Source organism: Physeter macrocephalus, chromosome 7, assembly GCF_002837175.3.
Source record: "Physeter macrocephalus isolate SW-GA chromosome 7, ASM283717v5, whole genome shotgun sequence".
Classification (NCBI taxonomy): domain Eukaryota; kingdom Metazoa; phylum Chordata; class Mammalia; order Artiodactyla; family Physeteridae; genus Physeter; species Physeter macrocephalus.
This window is the reverse complement of record NC_041220.1, coordinates 18,834,060-18,853,260: the sequence shown is the minus strand read 5'-3', so window position 1 is coordinate 18,853,260 and position 19,201 is coordinate 18,834,060. Positions and strand designations below refer to the sequence as shown.

General features: G+C 44.3%; 1 protein-coding gene across 1 annotated transcript in view; it reads left to right on the top strand.

The window, feature by feature from the left end:
• The window catches only part of TSPAN5 (tetraspanin 5), a 173,299-nt gene that overhangs the window by 21,661 nt on the left and 132,437 nt on the right, over nucleotides 1-19,201 (top strand). The window lies entirely within an intron of this gene.

The following is a 19,201-nucleotide window of genomic DNA, read 5'->3' as shown; positions in this document are numbered from 1 at the left end:
GCCGCATAGCACAGGGAGATCAGCTCGGTGCTTTGTGACCACCTAGAGGGGTGGGAGGGAGATGCAAGAGGGAGGGGATATGGGGATATATGTATATGTATAGCTGATTCACTTTGTTATAAAGCAGAATCTAACACACTATTGTAAAGCAATTATACTCAATAAAGATGTTAAAAAAAAAAGTGGCCTATAAAGTGGGTGATCCTTAAGCTGAGTGGATTCATACATTTCTGTTAGTGTGATAAGTATCACCTGTGCCTTTCACGCCTGGTGGAGGAACCTGGTGGTGATGGTGGTGAGGGTGGAGGCTTCTCATGTGGTGGGAGCTCCCTGCCAAGCGAGAGGGTCCCCCCAGCTGGTAAGGACTGCTCAGAGACCTTGGGACCTTGCAGACTGAGCTAAGAAACCTCAGACTGGTGTCCGCAGTCCAGCTGGTCCCCATTGAGCCCAGGGAGACCAAAAGACCTGCAGGTGCTGAACCTCTGTTACTGTCCCCTTGAAGCCAAACAAGTCATTTGTTCACTTTCATGTTAATAAATGAACTCGATCACTCATGTTCAAAATAATGAACCCCATTTTAAAAGTAATTGTCTGCAGTTATGTTTGATTCTTTTTTTAAAAAGTTTATTTATTTATTTTTGGCTGCGTTGGGTGTTCGCTGCCACGCACGGGGGCTTTAGTTGCGGCGAGCGAGGGCTACTCTTTGTTGCGGTGCGTGGACTTCTCATTGCGGTGGCTTCTCTTGTTGCGGAGCAGGGGCCCTAGGCTCATGGACTTCAGTAGTTGTGTCTCGCGGGCTCTAGAGTGCAGGCTCAGTAGTTGTGGCGCACGGGCTTAGTTGCTCTGTGGCATGTGGGATCTTCCGGGACCAGGGCTCGAACCCGTGTCGCCTGCATTGGCAAGCAGATTCTTAACCACTGCACCGCCAGGGAAGCCCCTACCTTTGATTCTTGAATCCGGTATGTTTGTTATCAAAATGAAGAGGCTGCCAACCAAATTCTTTTCAGTTTCTAATACAGTTACTTTACTTTCTTTTAATTATGTATGTGACGTGTTAGCTAGTTTAAATGCTCAGATGAAGAGAGATCATTTTTATATGGAATGTTATTTTATTGCATACCTCTGTAAGTAGTTTTAGGAAATAAAGGCCAAGTATTCACATATAAACGTTTCTTCACCATTCTGAATGCATTCTCACTTAAAATTTAAAATTTTGCCGGGTGGATGTAGGAAGGGGCTAACTAAAGACTTGGGAGTAGAACTCTACTGCCCCATATAGATGCATCACTGCTGTCTCCTGTAGCAGCCTAGTTCTGTTGTGTCATTCGAGCCCTGTGACCCAAGGAGAACCTATATCCTTATAGCTAAGCAGAATTACCAGCCACTAGTATGTCCCTTTTCCCTTCCCATGTGAGCTGGCAACCTCCAGGAAAACCTGGAGGACCTGTTGATCACCCCCATACCCCCTTCCCCTAGCAGAAGCCCATACGTTTTCCGTAATAGGATTTTGAATAATGAAGGGTAGTGCGACTTGGTGTCATAAGGTCTGGGTTTGAATCTCACTTCTGTTACCTTCTAGCTATATTACCCTGACTCATCTTAAGCTTTTTGAGTCTCAGTTAATCCTCTCGGCAAAGTGAGTATGTTGGAAAACAGTTCTCCATAAATCTCTCATGTTTCTGTATATCTTGCAAGCTGAGGTACTGACTGCCTTTGTTCTGGACCACCTTTTCAAGGATATTTGTAGAGTGAAAAGCCTTGGAAGGTAGACACACGTGAAAAAAAATATTTGGGCTCCCTAAGTTCAAGGGTCCTCTCAGTGCAGTTCACGTTGTGACCCCTCTGCATGGTCCTGTGGGAATTGTTGCTCGGGGAACTGGTGCAGATGCTGATACTTGGGCTACTGTATTGCTGTGAGTAATAAACCAGTCTTTGCCTTTGACCCAGGAATTGCACGAGTCCTGCCAGCATCTGTGAAACGGTGGCAGGCTGACTTGTTAGCTTCCTAGTAGGTTGAAATCTCGGACCCTGACTAGTACTGTCAGCAGTAATACCTGCTCCGTCTTAACTCAGTCAGTGTGTTCTCTCATCCTCCTCTCCACCACCTTTCCCTGCCTTGGTTCAGGCCATCAGCATTTTTCACTTGCAGGATTGTAGTACTCCCTTCCTTCCCCAATGCTCCATTCTCCTGCAGGGAGAGTTCTCCAGTGGTAAATCTGATTGTGTCACATTGGTACTTTAAATTCTTAAATGGCTCTTAATTTGGACAGGATTAAAGCTAAACTCCATTATAGGGACCTTGCCTATTTCTCACCTCTCATCCACAGTCTGTTCCCCAGCCATACTTGTATGGAGCAAAGGGATAGGCATATATGATGTCCGTTATAAAATTCGGGTCCCCTAAGTTCAGGGGTCCTCTGCTGTGATGCAGTCTGTGGTGTATGCAGGTGTCACTGGGTTCTCTCCCTGTCACCCTGTGGGAATAGGGGCTTGGGAACTGGCCCCAGATTGTGAGCTTATTTATGTTTTCTGACTGTAACTTTGCACTTACTTCTGCTTTCAGTGATGTGTCCACCATTTCTGTCTACCTTCTACCAAAGGTGTGGTATCTACCATGAAAAGTTGTAAAAAGCAAAGAGGCTATGAGTGCAAAGCACTTATCTCGGGACCTGGGTAGCTGCTGCCAGTGCTGCTGTAATTGTTCTTATAAGAGCGGGTTCTAGAATTACAACCTTTGAGAACTCTTTGCTAAACTTGCTCTACCCCCGCCCCACCTCATCATTTAGCTATATTCCATTTAGCTGTTTTGTCTTCAGCATAAATTCCTTATAGCTCTTTTTCAGAAACATTAAAAATACACCAAAATCGACTATAATACTGAAAAGAAGGAGCTTATATATCTTGCCTCTGGCCAGTTGGATGGCATATATAGAGGAGGGCTGTGGGGTGCTCTTAGCTACAGAGTTCCAGCCTGGCACTCTGCCTTTCTCAGTTTGAGTGGTTCTGGGCAATCTGTTTTGTTTTGTAGTCTCTTTTTTTCCCTTTTAACAGGCTGTTTTTTACCTCATTGTCTTTGATTCACAGCAAATTGTTTTTAAAAGGATACATCAAAGGTGGGTTTAAATGGTTAAAATGCAAGCTGGCTATTGTGAGTTTTACAAGCTATCAAATCATATGGATTGTGTTCTGTCTAGCTAGGTCCACCTTGGAACCATTTTAAACTATGGTGAAAAGATGGAGACATCAGGCAGTAGATCCCTCCCTTGTGCAGGGATTAGGCTGGTGGAATTGCATCTCCACGGGGTGCTTGCCTCAGTGGTTGCCTTTGGTGCCAGTTCGGTTAGGGGGCCTGTTTCCTCTGGTCTTTGAGGTCCTTGTGGGACAGCACCTGAATGGGGTTTCGTTCCAGGTCTTGGCAGGGCCTGGCTCTTAGAAGGCATTCCAGAAATTGTTTTGAATGCATGAATGACTAAATAAGAAAATGTGAGCGTGCTTAGCTAGCTGTAAACCATTAGCCCAACACGAACTAATTTGTTCCCACTTCTCTGATGTGGAAAGATGTGCTGGTTCGGGAGTGGGGCCTGACAGCGGAGATTTGGGGTGATGGGAAATGCCTGATTTTACTTGGCTTTCTCTCTGCTGTGCTCCCGTCCTCCTTTTACCCCTCTCCCTGAAAGCTCAGCAAGCCTGGCTGTGGAGGAAGGCCTCAGTGCTGTCGTCCTGACTTCTGTGATCTGTTCTAGCTCAGACCTACAGGACTTTCCAAAGATTGGGCATCTTTTGTCTCTTCTCCCACTCCTCCCAGTTGGGTTTATAACCCCTTTAGTCCCTTACTTCTGTCCACCTCTGTTCTGTCCTCCACCTGCAGAGGCCCTGATGCCGTTTTGTGTGTCCCTTCCAGAACCACAGAGCCCTCCTTTGTGTTCTAGGGCCTTTCTGTTTCGCAGTGAGTTAGGGTATGTCTAGTAAGATAAGAGAGTGGTGACTATATATTTTTAAAAATTCAAATTGGGACAAAGCATCCACACAGATTTTTTCCCCTCCTGTTTGTGGACTGCTTTTTTTTGTGTGTGTGTGTGTGTGTGTGTGTGTGTGTGTGGTATGCGGGCCTCCCCCTGCTGCGGCCTCTCCCGTTGCGGAGCACAGACCCCGGACGCGCATGCTCAGCCGCCATGGCTCACGGGCCCAGCCGCTCCGCGGCACGTGGGATCCTCCCAGACCGGGGCGCGAACCCGGTGCCCCTGCATCGGCAGGCGGACTCTCAACCACTGCGCCACCAGGGAAGCCCTGTGGACTGCTTTTGTAACAAACACGTTACAATCAGAAACAGATTAAACCGCATTTAATGAATTGGTATTATTGCAAAGAATACAGTTACTCAAAAAGGAAAAAAAAAAAGTGCACATATGTATGTGTCAGTTGACAGTATTTGACTATTTGAAATCTGGGTCACAGCATTCTCAGATAGGAAAACTTTATGTACTGTAATCCAGACTTTGGTCCCAGACAGTTTTCCTTTGTTGGCTCATGTAGGGCCCTTGTGAAAAATCTTGATAGTCAAGTGCATATCTGCCTGCTCGTGCTTTCAAGGTAACTGAAAAAAGTTAGAGCTTTGCAAACTAGAGGGTATGACACGAATATAAGTTGTAAATAATTTTTACTGTGATCATTTTTAGTTATGTGCATGGGAATTCTTGACATACAGGAGAGGCTAGGCACTGTTCTATTTTCTATTTGTGATATATTTCATGGAAAGCTAATCTTTAGGGGTAGTGGTACAGGGCAGTGTAACCACTGTAACCAAAATGATTCCTTTCCATTTATTTATCATATCCTCTCAAAGGGTGACTACCAGTCATTTTAAATTCTTTTCATTGAAGTGATGAACATCGAAATAAATGGGGACCAGATGTGATTTTACAGATTTTCAATCCTAGAAGGGATCTGCCATTTGAACACCATCTCTAAAGATGAAAGGCAAACTTCCCGTGTCACTCAGAACTCTTAATAACTTCATTTTCGGTTGTATTATTGGGTGACATAACTGAAGAGGTCACGACAAACTGAGAATATTGAGTTGTTGAGATCTGTCTTGTTTAGATTTGTTGAAAGATTCATTGATTTGTGGGAAAGGGAAAACTGTGGTAGGGTAGCTTTAGCATTTGCATTTCATTTCAACATTATGTTGCTCAGGGTTTTTGAGGCTGTGTGAACAAGGTTACAAGGCAAGCCTAGGCAATTTAGGGTTGTGTAAGGAACTGGCTTTGCTGTGTTACGTTCAGGCGCATGTTTTTCTGGCTGAGCCAGAAACTTGGCAACCTTCTCCCCCATCACCAGCATCGTTGGACATTACATCTCAATTTTTTTCACATCTGTCCTCGTTCATCCATCTGTATAACCATTGTCCTGGTCTGAGCCTTCATCCTCCTGACTGCCCTGGCCTCCTGCTGTCTCTTAACCGCCTGTGGTCCACTTTGCCCTGAGCCCGCGTGGTCCAGTCCCAGGTCTGATCATGACACTCCAGACTTTGAGTGATCTCCCCGGCTTCTCACTGCCCTTGGTCTCACCTGAAACCCTCCTGTCATCTTTTCCTTCTCCAGTGCCCACCTTGCGGCCTTATTCCCTCCTTCCTCCTCTCCTGCTCCAGCCCTCTGGCCTTTCTTTTCTCCCTGGTATTCCTTCCTACTTCAGAGCCTTTGCATATGCTCTTCCCAGAGCACATGGGATGCCGCCCCGCCCCCCCAAATCGGCTTAAGCCTTGAATATTCTGTCATAACACCCAGAACTTTTCCTTCCCAGCACACCCGTCATAGTTAGGTTAGATCATCATTACTTATTTGGGTGATGATTTGTTTGTATACTACACTAGTTAGTCTGCTTTGAGAGGGTGAGGGCTACCCATTTAATGCAACTTTGATGGTAACCTCAGCACCCAGGGTTGCGTCTTTAAAGTGCTTACTGGGCCTTGGTTTTCTGCAACAGTTTTGGTTTATACCTGTAGTCCCCATGTAATGATTAATGGTGTCCCCTTTGACTTTGAAAATTATTCATTTTGGATGACAGCATACATAGTGATCCCGCTGGAAGCTCAAGGATGTTAAGTCACTCCGGTAAAGGGTTCCACTGTCAGGCTCCTAGAGCAGGAGACCCTCGCGCAGGCTGTGGGCAGGAGGGAGCTGTTGCTGAGTTCTGATTCTGGCTGAAGATAATTTATGTTTTTGAAACCTGGGCAGCATATACAGATATGCATATTAGTTGTGGTGTTTTTTTTTTTTAAACATTTTGAAGAAGTGAGAACATTCCCTGTGCACCTGGGATTTTAGAATATGATAGCAGAGGCATCAAGGCTGTTAAAGAAATGGAAAATAAACACAGGGTAGCGACAGGTAGGTGCTTCCTCCAGTCAGAGGCTGACAAAGTTTTGATCGGAAGGGGCTGAGGATGCTTTTACCTTTTGTTTGGCCAGCAGGCAAAGTTCCTGCTGCCCTCAGGTTAGCATGAGCTGGTCTTAGTGGGCAGTGTGTCTGGGCGGACCTGGTGGGAAGCACAGAGATTGTCTGTGCTCCAATTTCCCTCCCCGTCTGTAGACTCAGAAGGTGACGTGGACAGTGCCAAGCGACCTTGTTGAATTAAAAAAACAAAAACCTGAAAGGCAGCATGAGGGAGGCCCTGGTTTGTTGTGCGGTCTGTTATGGGCCAGGCCCCCGGAGACTCAGTATCCTTCTGTCTGACTTGGAGCTGCCACATGCCTGCCTCACGGAAGGCTCTGAAGACTAGAGCAAGAACATGCTTTGCAAGACACTTTCAGATTGCTGGGTCCCTTTAGGGGAAAAGGGCTTTTTGTGACACTAGACTGAAGAAAATTTTTATCAGATTCCATAGCCCGAAGTCTCAGAACAAAACGGCTAGGCTTCTGCACAGTAGCCAGGCTGAACCTTGAAGCGGTGGCTTCCTTCATGCTGGCCCCGCAGGGCCGGGCAGCCCCTGAAGACCCTCAGAGGCCCAGGCAGGCAGAGGTGCCAGAGAACAAGACAAGACAACGGAACCACAGATGAGAGCGCAGGTGGGGTCATTAAGGGATGTAGGCACAGCCAGCCAGAGCCAGGGGTGGGAAATGCGTGTTAAGGTCCCAGGCTTCTGGGATGTTCAGGTGGACGTAACCAGAGTCCGCCGTGGGCTCCGTGAAATTGAACACAGCCTGCCTTGCTTTTCTGCTGTCTTTCAGTTGGAAGGTTGTGTGCAAGGGGTCTCTCTCGGCTTGCCCCGTCAGCTTAGGCCTGACCGTCAGAATGTGGGAGATGTGAGGCCTTGTGGAGATCTTGCCGGTTGAATGATTCAGCAAAGCACTTGCAAGGTTTCTCTAATAGTTACCTATCTACAACAGGCGGAATTTGGATTGGCTGGAAAGAAAGGTGAAATAAGGTAATCGGAATCATAGGATTTATTTTTCTTTTTTTAAAGTTCTGGCATCTTGTGTTCTCTGCCTACCAGAAATATTCCAGCAGAACCGTGATAATGCCTTTCATGTGCTAAGCCTGCCAGATGGCAGTTGCTCAGCCAGTAAGCAAGAGAGGGAGTGGAGCATTGGAGATTTATGAGTAAGTTGATTCCCTTTCTCGGTGTGACCCAGTGAACCCTCGCTCGCTCTCTGTATGGTGTCCTGAAGTCCTCAGCCCTGCAGCGTCTTTGAAAACCACTACCCCTCATTTTAAGGGGAGGGTTCACGTTCTTCACGTTACTGGTAATGAATGGTTGTCTCGAGAGGGCGCTTAACGTGCTTTCTCAGACAGCTTTTTGGAGGCTGAGTGGCCTCTAAGATCCTTGAGGACAGAGGCTCTCGCTTCTGCCGTGCAGCACCAACGTGCAGGGGAGCTTGGCGCTGGAACCCGTGGGTTCCACCTCGGTGCCCCCCGTGTGTGTAGGACCCTTCCCTGGCTGAGGCATCCTCCCGTCACTCTCACTCCAGGGATGTTCGCTGAGCCTGCAGACCTGGGGCTGCAGTACCAGGTGGTTTCATGTCGTTCTTGGAGCTCTTGGTCCAGTGGAGGAAAGACGTGTAAATAAATACACGTCAAGGGAAGCGGTGTGTAAAGCCCCAGGAAGGAGTGCTCGGAGGAGGTGGTGTTGCTGTGTGTTTTGAGAAGGGTTAGGGAATTGCTGAGCAGAACAACGCTTGCTGTATTTTTTTTTCCAAAAACAGCAAACCCCCTCCCCCAGACCCCCACCGAGCCGCCCCAGCTTGCTAGGAGGCATCATGAGTTACGCGTGTTACGCTTTGCTGTGTGTAGCCTGGTGGTCGGGGACGGCTGCGGTGCTGTTACTCTGGGAGCCTCCTACTCTGTGTGGATCCTTTTCCCATTCACTTTGAGGGCACTTGCAGCATCCGCTGGATGCACCTCTCTGAGAACTCTTACAGCGGATACTCAGAGGTTACAACTTGGTCTCTGTTAGTTTTGTCCCCCAACTAGATGTTAGATTCAGAGCAGGGACCATGCCATCAACATTAAGCACAAATGCATCAGTGCGTACGGGAAGCATTGAGGGAATGCTAATTGAGTATTTTTCACACATCATTATTACCTGGCTCTGTAAGTATGACAGAACAGTTCGGCATTGCCTGTTAAGTATACGCAGTATTTTGTTGTTGTTGTTGTTTTTAAGGATAGCACAAGTTTGTGATCAGCAGCATATCACCAGTTTGATGTTCATTCATGGTCATTCATTTATTTTTTAATTCATTTATTCACTTACAGGCGCTACCTTTGAATAATACTTGTCTTTTCCTGCATTGAGGCTTTTTTTTTTTTTTTTTTTGAATGCTGCGTTTTTCACTGCATTGGGGATTTTATTCTTCAAACTTGATAATTGTTTCAATAAATCTCTATCTCTTGGATACTGGCTTAGACCTAATTCTTTTCTATTAAGTACTTTTGAGAGTGGTTTACCATAAACCATTTGAGATATCAGTAGTTTTATTAATGACTTTTGAGATTTGGCAGCAACTTAAATTGATAAAAATGGAACGTGCTTTGGGTAGAAAACTGTATCAGACAGACAGTGTTTCACTCTGCAAACCAGGGCAGAGATGAGGATGCTTCCGACAAGAGAACATAACTTATCAGTAATTCAGGTCATTGTGTCAAGTAATACAAGGCCGGGCAATAGTGGTTGTTTCTTTTTAATTCTTACATGGCGCTTATGACGTGGTAGGCACTGTTCTGAAGTGCTGCTTGTGTATTAACTCATTTAATCTTCCCAGTGACCCCATGAGGTGTCTATGCTGTTCTTCACGTTGTACTGATGAGGGCGTTGGGGCACAGACAGTGTGTGACTTGTCCGTGGGCGTGGTTGTGTGTCCACAGACAATCCCTCTGGGACCAAAGATGTTCTGATTTTATATAGCATGCAACTGGAAAGTTGGGAAATATTCAGAAAGAAATTAAAATAGTCATTCTTGGGACGTCCCTGGTGGCGCAGTGGTTAAGAATCCTCCTGCCAATTCAGGGGACACGGGATCCAGCCCTGGTCCGGGAAGATCCCTCATGCCACGGAGCAGCTAAGCCCGTGCGCCACAACTACGGAGCCTGTGCTCTAGAGCCCACAAGCCACAACTACTGAGCCCGAGTGCCACAACTACTGAAGCCCACGTGCCTATAGAGCCCGTGCTCTGCAACAAGAGAAGCCACCGTAGTGAGAAGCCCACGCACTGCAATGAAGAGTAGCCCCCGCTGGCCGCAACTAGAGAAAAGCCCGCACACGGCAACAAAGACCCAACACGGCCAAAAATAAATAAATAAATAAATAAATAAATTTATAGTAAATAGTCATTCTTTTGACAGTTTAGGACAATTATGTTTGTTAAATTGTTTCCATTACAGTATGTATGTGTTTATGATAGATATTACATTTTCTTTTCTAAATTGTGGTAAGATATACATAACTATGATGGTTAGTTTTTTTTTTTTTTTTTTTTACCCGTGTCCCCTGCATCGGCAGGCGGACCCTCAACCACTGCGCCACCAGGGAAGCCCGGATGGTTAGTTTTGAACTCATGTAGAGGGCTTCTAAAACAAACAGCTTCACGTTTTGATAAGCTAAGAGACTTTCAAAGCATTCCTGCTTCCACAGCAAAGTGGTTTCAAATGATAAACTTTGCCTCTGCCAGTGATGCTTGTGAGAATGCCTTTGGAAGAATGTGAGTGTAATTTATTATACATAATGTTATTAACGTATGCTTTCTCTCTGAAGTCTTATTAGAGCAGAATGTGTAAGATACAGTTCAGTTTCGGTATCCTCTGAAGTTGGGTGTTTTGTCGTCACTGTTGTTCTGGATTTTCTCAAAGCTGGGGTTGCAGATTCCTCTGCTTTGAGGGACCAGGCAAAAGACAAGCCATTGAGGGTCAGAGGTGGGAGTGTGGTAAAGGGTCAACCGTGCTTCTGCCCGGTGTGGGTGGAGCTGCTTTCCTCCAGCTGCTGGTTGACCGGACAATCTGAGCCGGCGTTGCTAGACCTGACCATTTCCCAGGACCAGTTGAAACTTCATGTTTTTTCAGATAAGCAATTTCTCAACGTTACTGCTTTGGAAGAAAATTTAAATCAAAACCGACCAACCCCAGAGAGCATGGTGGACTCCACATACAGAGGAGAGGAGGGAACTTGGAAGGGGCTCTGCATGTCTCCACAGACCCTTGCTGTGGCACTGAACTTCTGCTTTCACTTGCCTGTTGATGTTTTGGTTGTACAGTGCATAGCTGCGTCCCTGAGAAATTGTGTGTAAACTAATTTCATTTCTTTTCTGTAGTTTAAAATAGACTTGTACCTTATTATGGAAGATCAGGGAACTTCTGGTGAGTCCTTTGTATAGTCGGTGTATTTCTTTTGTATGTTTGTACTAATGTGTTTAAAATGGGCAGCGCTGTTAGCTATCCTACGCTGCTTGAGTTAAGGAAGTCATTAGTTAGGTATGCTTTGGGTTACTCAGAAATTCTTGTGGCTGTGGTGTTTGCTGTAATGATATTTGACCTGTCACGGGAGCTGTAGCCGCTTGGAAGAGCGTTCGGTCCTTAATACTGGCGTCTAAATTCTAGGCATGTTGCCTGTAACTTCCAGTTTCAAAAAAAAAAAAAAACTATGTCAATCTGTTTCTTTATATCCCAGTGTTATTCCCGCCCCCCCACCCCCGTTTTATATTTAATCATTCTCTTTGGCTCACAACAGCAATCCAGTCCAAAGATTTACTTTTTCTATTTCCAACCCCATCATTATTTTTATGTAAAAAGTATGTTTTGAGTTACAGCAATTCATGGGGATCAAGTCTCTGCTCTGTAGGGAGAAGAGAGATGTCATTTACTACAGAGTTTATACAGACACATGTCCTGCTGCATGCTGTGTTTCCACTGTAATCCAGGGGGTTTATCTGTGTTACACTTAAAGAAAAATGACCATATTTGGCCTGACTATAAGCCAAGATGATATAGGCCCAAAGTTTTTCTTGGAGGAATGGGGGAGCAAGGGGAATAGAAACATTTGGAAGAAGTAGTCCTTTTTCCTCGTATTTTATTCATTGGGCATTTAATTCACAGATTATTTAATGCATTACACTTACTCATATAATTCTGGTTGCTTTTGTGTTTTCCTAGCCTCCCCCTCCCACCATTTTTCTTCTTTTGAAACAATTTCAAACTTATAGGAGAGTTGCCAGAGTACTAAAAAAGAACTGCTATATATACCTTTAACGATGGACTCCAGGTTTCTCTAGTTTTCCCAATAATGTCCTTAGAGCGAAAGGATCCAGTTCAGACTCGAGCACCACACCCAGCTGTCACGTCTTTCTAGTCTCCTTCAGTCTCGAAGGGTTCCTTGTTCTTTCCTTGTCTTTCATGACATTGACGTTTTTTTTCTTTTTAAATTTTTTATTTACTTATTGTATTTATTTTTGGCTGCGCTGGGTCTTCGTTGCTGTGCGCGGACTTTGTTCTAGTTGCAGTGAGCTGGGGCTACTCTTCGTTGCGGTGTGCGGGCTTCTCATTGCGGTGGCTTGTCTTGTTGTGGAGCACGGGCTCTAGGCACGTGGGCTTCAGTAGTTGTGGCACGCGGGCTCAGTAGTTGTGGCCCACGGGCTTAGTTGCTCCATGGCATGTGGGATCTTCCCGGACCAGGGCTCGAACCCATGTCCCCTGCATCGGCAGGCGGATTCTTAACCACTGCGCCACTAGGGAAGCCCGACATTGACGTTTTTGAAGATTGCAGGCCAGTTGCCATGTAGAATATCCTTCTTTTTCTTAGAGGGTGTTCTCCGTTCTTCCTTCTAAACCCAGCTTGTATTACCTTCTGTGAGAGGAGGTGGGCTGTTGCCATGAGAAATTGGTTGTCTCTCCTCTAGATTCCTACAACACTCCATTGATACCTTTATTCGAGCATTTATGATATTCATTCATTCTTTCAATGAGTACTTTTTGACTTCTGCCAAATGGGTTACATTTAAAAACAAAAGAGATTGAAAAAAAAAATCCCTGCTTTTTTTGCAGCTTACATTTTAGTGAGGGTAACAGACAACTAAGAAAGATACAGAAGTATTGTAAATTGGTAAGTATTTCAGTTACTGGTAAGTGCTAAAGAGGATACAATCAGGAAAGAGTGTATATGTGTGGGCGTGGGGCCAGTGGTCCTTGATAGGGTGGCCAGGTGATGCTGGAGCAAGACTCCCCAGGAAGTGAGGTGACAGGCCGTGCAGGTACCTGCAGGCAGGGGGAACCTGCAGGGCACAAAGCCTCCGCCTCAGGTGACCAGGTGTGAGAGGAAGCAGGTCGGTGACTGGCCGAGGGGAGGGGAGCGTGGTAGGAAAGGGGCCAGAAAGACAAAGCGGGAGATCATTCAGAGCTGTGGCCATGAAGGGGATGAGAAGCACTTGGGGAGTTTTGAGCAGAGAGGAGACATGACCTGACCTTTAAAAGGGAGCCCTCTGTTTATAGAGAATAGCAGGTGTGTGGGGATAGGGAGAAGGGTAGAACCAGGGAGAGCAATTGAGGGGCTGAGATAAGCTCTGTGCATAGTTGTCTGAATCCTGTCGATGTGCCATAGAGGACCGTGGTTCTCAAACTTTAGGGTACCTAGGACTTGTGTGTGCTGTTTGTGGGCGGCACAGAGTTCTTCACCGGGAATGGACCTCATTAGGCCTCACCTGTGTCAACAGCAGCCTCCAGGTGATTGTCATGTGGCTGCTCCTTGAACCACAGGCTGATAAATAGAGTAACAAGTGATTTTGGATTGAGTGAATAATTGGTTTATGGAATATCCTTTAGAGACACTTAGATATGAAGTGTTTCCACTCTTATTGATTTATTTCTTATAAACATATTACTCCAAAAAATTATATGTGGTAGTAGAAGTCTCCTCTTATGACTTATCTGGTATGTAAAGCTCTAACTAGGCAAGGCTATTTTTTTCTTTTAAGAGAAGATGTGTATTGTATGAAATAAACATAATATTCCAACAAGCTATTTTTCTGCCTCCAAACACAGGGTTTCAGAAGGAATGAATAAATTGTGCTAATAGGATTCATTCACAAAGAAGCTATTAAACGTAGTCAAGAGGAGATTGCATTCAGGGAGTAGCAGGTTGGATGAAGCCATTAAAGTGTGAATGAGTATTTTTGATACAAATGAGTATTTTAGAGCTGGAGTGGACCAGATCTGGCTTGGCATTTTATCGTACCAGAGATCCACGGGACGTGTATCAGAGGGAGCCCTGGAAACAGGGCTGAGTGCAAAGCGTTAAGGGAGTTTTGTTTCCTCTCCTTGGTGAAATAAGTTCAATCTTGTGTGGTTAATCCCAGGTTGAACGTGAAAACAAGTTGTGCCTTGTTTAACTGTAGAATGTCGTGGTCAAGAGCATGGACTTTGGAGCCGGACTAGCTCTGAATCCTGCTCTGAACTCTCAGCGTGATTCTGGGCAACTGCCAGATCCAGGAGGGAAGTAATAGTACCTGCCTCACAAGCTCATAATGGACATTAACTGTTAGTCCTCACAAGGTACGTAGAATGAAATGGTGACAGGCAGATTGTACGCATTCAACAATTATTAACGTTTTTCCTCCACCCTCTATTATTATTACATTTCAGTGCTTTCAAATCCTATTTTGCCTTCCGGAATACCACAGATTTTCAGTCACTGTTGTTTGGGGATGAGTGTAGTTATTGTGTCTAAAAAGATGCTCATCCATGCCTCTGTATATATGAAGAATTTAAAGTCTTCAGTGTAGTGTCTGTCCTTTGTATTTGGGACGACACTTTTCTGGAGGTAGGTTGCCATCGTTTTTGAAACATTGTTTTTTTTCCCTCTGTGAAAGAAGGATGCTCATACTTGCTTCAGGGACATGTGGTGAGAATTAATGAATGAGTTAATATTTGTGGCTCTACCCCATTAAGTACTAATTAGCATTAGTTACTGCTCTTTTATAATTTAAGTGCCAACATCAAACTGATTCTCTGAAATAGGGGCTTCGAGAGGCCCTTTCCTTATGGACTGTGGGAAATGGTGTTTTATAACATGTTGGCTGTTTCATTACTTCCCACATCTAAAACAACGTGAAAATTACTTCCCGTATCTAAAATGTTTATACCTCCCAACAGCAACAACAAAACTTAAATCATGTAACAACTTCTTGTAGAACTCTTAGTAATAAAATATTACTTTATTAAATAAGTATTAAGTCATTATTTTTTCCCCTGGAAGATCACCATCTTTCATTTTTGACTTTATTTTCTCATTGTCATGCAGCAGTTCTATTTGTACTTTGCAATAACATTCTGAAAATTCCCACAACAGGTCTTTGAAGGCCTAGTGTGGTAGGGGCAGTTGTATTCTGGTTTAAAAAAAAAAAAAAAAAAAAGTTTGTATTTCAATTTTGTGTTACCAGAGGCAAGATTTGGAGTTTCTGCACTTCTGGACCTTTGTCTGTAAAACAGGGATAATGATACCTTTGGAATAACACGTGTCAAGTACCAGGCACTAATACCAGCGTACGTGGCTGACTGTGGCTAATACTTGAAGTGATTTTCTTACTTTTTCCAATGTGGTTCATTTTTCTAATGTAACTGGAAACAATTTCATAGTTTTCATATAAAGCAAAAGAAGATATCTTCTAGGTCCTAATGTCAGTTGGATTTCTGCCTGACATGGACTTATCTTAAATAGCTAGTTTCCAAAGTTACCCTGGGAGGACACCTCTTCTATCAATCGATAACATTAAATCTTTCAAAGGATGTGAATATAGAGTGAACATGGGAATTGTGTGTTTTATTCAAGTAAAGTAATTCAGTGTAATGCAATTTTACATTCCCCGATTTCGTATTAGTGTTCCAGGTCACCAAAAGGTGTAGCTAACCTAGGGCACAGGCCTGTATTCACATGTATCCAAAGAGGGCCATGGACTCAGCAGAGACTCCTTCCTTTGCTCCTCTGAAGGCAATGTTTATTTAACCCCACAAGTCCTTTGTTCACCTAGTTACAAAGTTAAAATTCAGTTCCTTGCAATGTAGGCCTGAAAGGATTAGCTGCAAGAGAGCTTTATAATCTCTGGATATGACTTTTGAGGAACAAAATAATCTAAACTATAATTATGAAATGGGACAGAAGATGTTATTATAGGTTTATTCTTAGGATTCTCATCTTTCGATTTGCCTCTGTCATTAAATATGTACTTGTCGGCAGGGAGAATGTGTAGGGGAACGATTTTTCTCCCACTTTAATAACCTCTGTGGATTTCTTACTTTGAAGTGGTGTGTGACTGTCTTCCCTGGCTTGCAGATGCTTTGATGAAATAGGAACTTGTTAAGTATGTAACCAGATTCTTTCCACGCTGCTCCCTTACAGGAGGTCTATTTTAAATTAGGTTTGATGTCCAGACTGAAAAGCATTTATTCACCAGTTCTGATAAAAGGTCAAGTAGTTTCACCTCTCACAACATTAAGACTGAGGGAACTAAACTGCTTCCTCTCCACCACGCTCCCCTTTCCAAAAAAAAAGGAAAAAAAAGGAAATGTAGGAAGAAGTAAAATGTAAAATGGTATTTGTCTGATTCTTAAAGTATCAGGATTTAGTCTCTTTTCAGATCTTCTGTTTATTACAATTTTGTCTTTTTTTTTCTTTCTTTTTTTTTTTTGGTGGTTTGTTTGTTTTGTCTTTTGTCTCCTTCCTCTTTCTTAATCTACCAGTTTTTCAGTTTTGTTCCATCCGATTTATCATGCTCCTTTTTCAGACTCAATTTTCCTCTCTCCCACCATTCATTTGGAGCTCCTAAGAGATCAGACCAAGCTTCTCTTTTTCTACGTTCTGTATGTTCTCTTGAGGAATCTTGTCCATGCTCTAGGCTACTGAGTCTCGAATTTTAACTTAGAGCTGACTGACCTCTCGTCTAAGCCTCTCCTACCTGACGTTTCCACTTGAACGTTTTAAAAGGCATGTCAGACCCAGCAGTACCAAATCAACTCACATTCTTTCAGAAAAGCTGATTCCTGTTTTTTCAAAGCACAGTTCTGATGTTTACCCCTTTTGCTTAAAACTTTCCAGGGAACCCTAAGACATTGCTGGTGGCAATGAAAATGGTGTCGCCACTGTGGAGGACACTTTGGTGGTTCCTCAAAAAGTTAAACATAGAGTTGCCATATGACTCAGCAATTCCACTCCTAGGTATATGCCCCAGAGAACTGAAAACTGATCTTCATAGAAAATGTGTCTAGGAATGTTCCATAGCACTGTTATACATAATAGCCAAAAAATGGAAACAATTCAGATGTCCATCAACTAATGAATGGATACATAAAATACACACAATGGAATATTAATCCGCTATATAGAGAAATGAAGTACTGATGCATGCTACAACATGGATGAACCTTGAAAACATCTTTCTTGTGAAAGAAGCAAGACACAAAAGACCACATGTTGTATGATGCCATTTATATGAAATGTCCAGAAGAGGCAAATCCACAGCGACAGAGAGATTAATGGTTGCCACGGCTGGGGAGAGAAGTGAACAGGGTTTCCTTTTCCAATATGAAAATGTTCTGGAATTGGATAGCAGTAGTTGTTGCCCTATATTTTGAAGATACTAAAAATCACTGAATCACACACTTTAAAGTGGTTTAAAATGGTGATTATGTTAGTTCCCCAGGTCTGCTGTAACAAAGTACCACAACCTGGGTGATATAAAAAGCAGGCATCTATTGTCTCACAGTTGTGGAGGCCACACGTCTGAGGTCAAGGTTGGCAGTTTTCTCTGAGGGCTGTGAGGGTGAATCTGTCCCATGCCTCTCCCCTGTCTTCTGGTGTTTGCTGGCCGTCCTTGGCACTCCTTGGCTCGTAGACCCGTAACGCCAATCTCTGCCTTCATCTTCACGTGACGTTCTCCCTGTGTGCTTGTCTGCGTCCAAATGTTCCCTTTTTATAAGGACACAGTCCTATTGGATCAGGACTTACCTTAAGTACCTCATCTTAACTACTTATATCTACTGTGACCCTATTTCCAAATAAGGTCACATTTTGAAGTACTGGTTTTGACTTCGTATGCATTTGGGGGAGACATAATTCAACCATAAAAGTGACTTTTATGTTATGTGAATTTTGCCTCAATTATAAAAAAAACCAAAAACCAACCCTTCAGGAACTTGTAACTGCTGACGAGTAAGAGACCAGAGCCCTGAACACCGTCTGGCCCCTGCCTAGCTCGCCAGCCTTTTGCTCTCTTCTCCCTCTGTGCTCTGGCCAGCTGGCTTTTGTCCTGTGCCAGCCATGCTTCCTCTGACCGCAGGGCCTGTGCTGCAACCTACTTTTATTCCTTTTGGACCATCCCCTCCCCTTCTGTTTGTTGGAAGCCTTTTCACCCTTCAGCTCTCAGCTCCAGTGTTACTTTCATCGAGAGTGCTTGTATGACTTGCCAGGATAAGGCAGGCTCTTTTATTATAGATACTACCTTTGATTGGGTTGTCTACCGCTGGGTAGCAAAGCACTCCAAAACTTCCTGGTGTTAAACAACCATTCTGTTATGCTCTTGGATTCTGTGGGCCAGGAACTTGGACACACTGAAGCGGGCTTGTTTCTCCTCTGGGAAGACAAGCCTCAGCTGGAAAGATTTGAACAGCTGGGGGCTGCAGTAATCTGGGCGCATCTCCACTCGTGTATCTGGGGCCTGGACTGGGGCGACTCAAAGACCAGGCTCGGCTGGGACTGTTAACCAGAGCTCCTACCCAGGGTTCCTTCATGTGGCTTAGACCTCACAGCAGGGTGTCCTCGGGATAGACTGCTTACACGGCAGTTCAGGGCTCCAAGACTGAGCATTAAATAAAAACGAGTAAGAAGCAACACGACTTTTGTGACCTTGCTTTTGGAAGTTACATAGCATCGTTTCCACCCTCCTCTAATGACTGAAGCTGTCAGAGCCTACCCAGATTCACGAGGAGGGGACGCAGACCTCCCCTCTCAGTGGGAGGAGTATCAGAATCTGCAGCCGTGTGTAAAGGCTGCCACGGTACTCACCGATCTGTGTTCCTTCGCGGTGCTCCTTTGTAAATCACTCACTCCTTTGTGTTCTTATTTGGTTAATTTCTGCCTTTCCAACTAGGCAATAAGCTTATTTCACTCACCATAATATTCCCAGCCTCTAACACTGCAGACAGCACAGAATAGGTGCTTGGTAAGACTCCATGAAATGAAAGTCAACTGTGAAGAATTAGAAAAGGTAGAGAGCAGGGAAAGACATTGGCTTAGACCGTAAACATCACAAGCACGTGAGGCTGATCTGGGCATGATCACCAGTAAGTATGCCCAATGGCCTGTAGCTTTATCGTTCCATCCTTCTGATCTGAGTTGTTCAGCAGTAAATCTGTGGCTGCCTTGTGGCTATCGATATTGTCTGAGAGCTGCTACCCAGGAGAAAGTCATATTGACGCCTGCAGTAAAACATAGCAACAGAGGTATAAGTGAAGCCAAATGTTTGTCGAATGAATCCCCCCAAAGAGAATAAACAGAATTGAAAATTTAAGGTTTAAATAGGCTAATATTAATAGGGTTTGTGTGTGTGTTCATGGATTTCTGTGCTCATTACGGGAAGAAGGGAAGGTTAGTAAGGGACACGGTTTCTTTTTTTTTTTTTTTTTTTTTTTTTGCTGTACGCGGGCCTCTCACCGTTGTGGCCTCTCCCGTT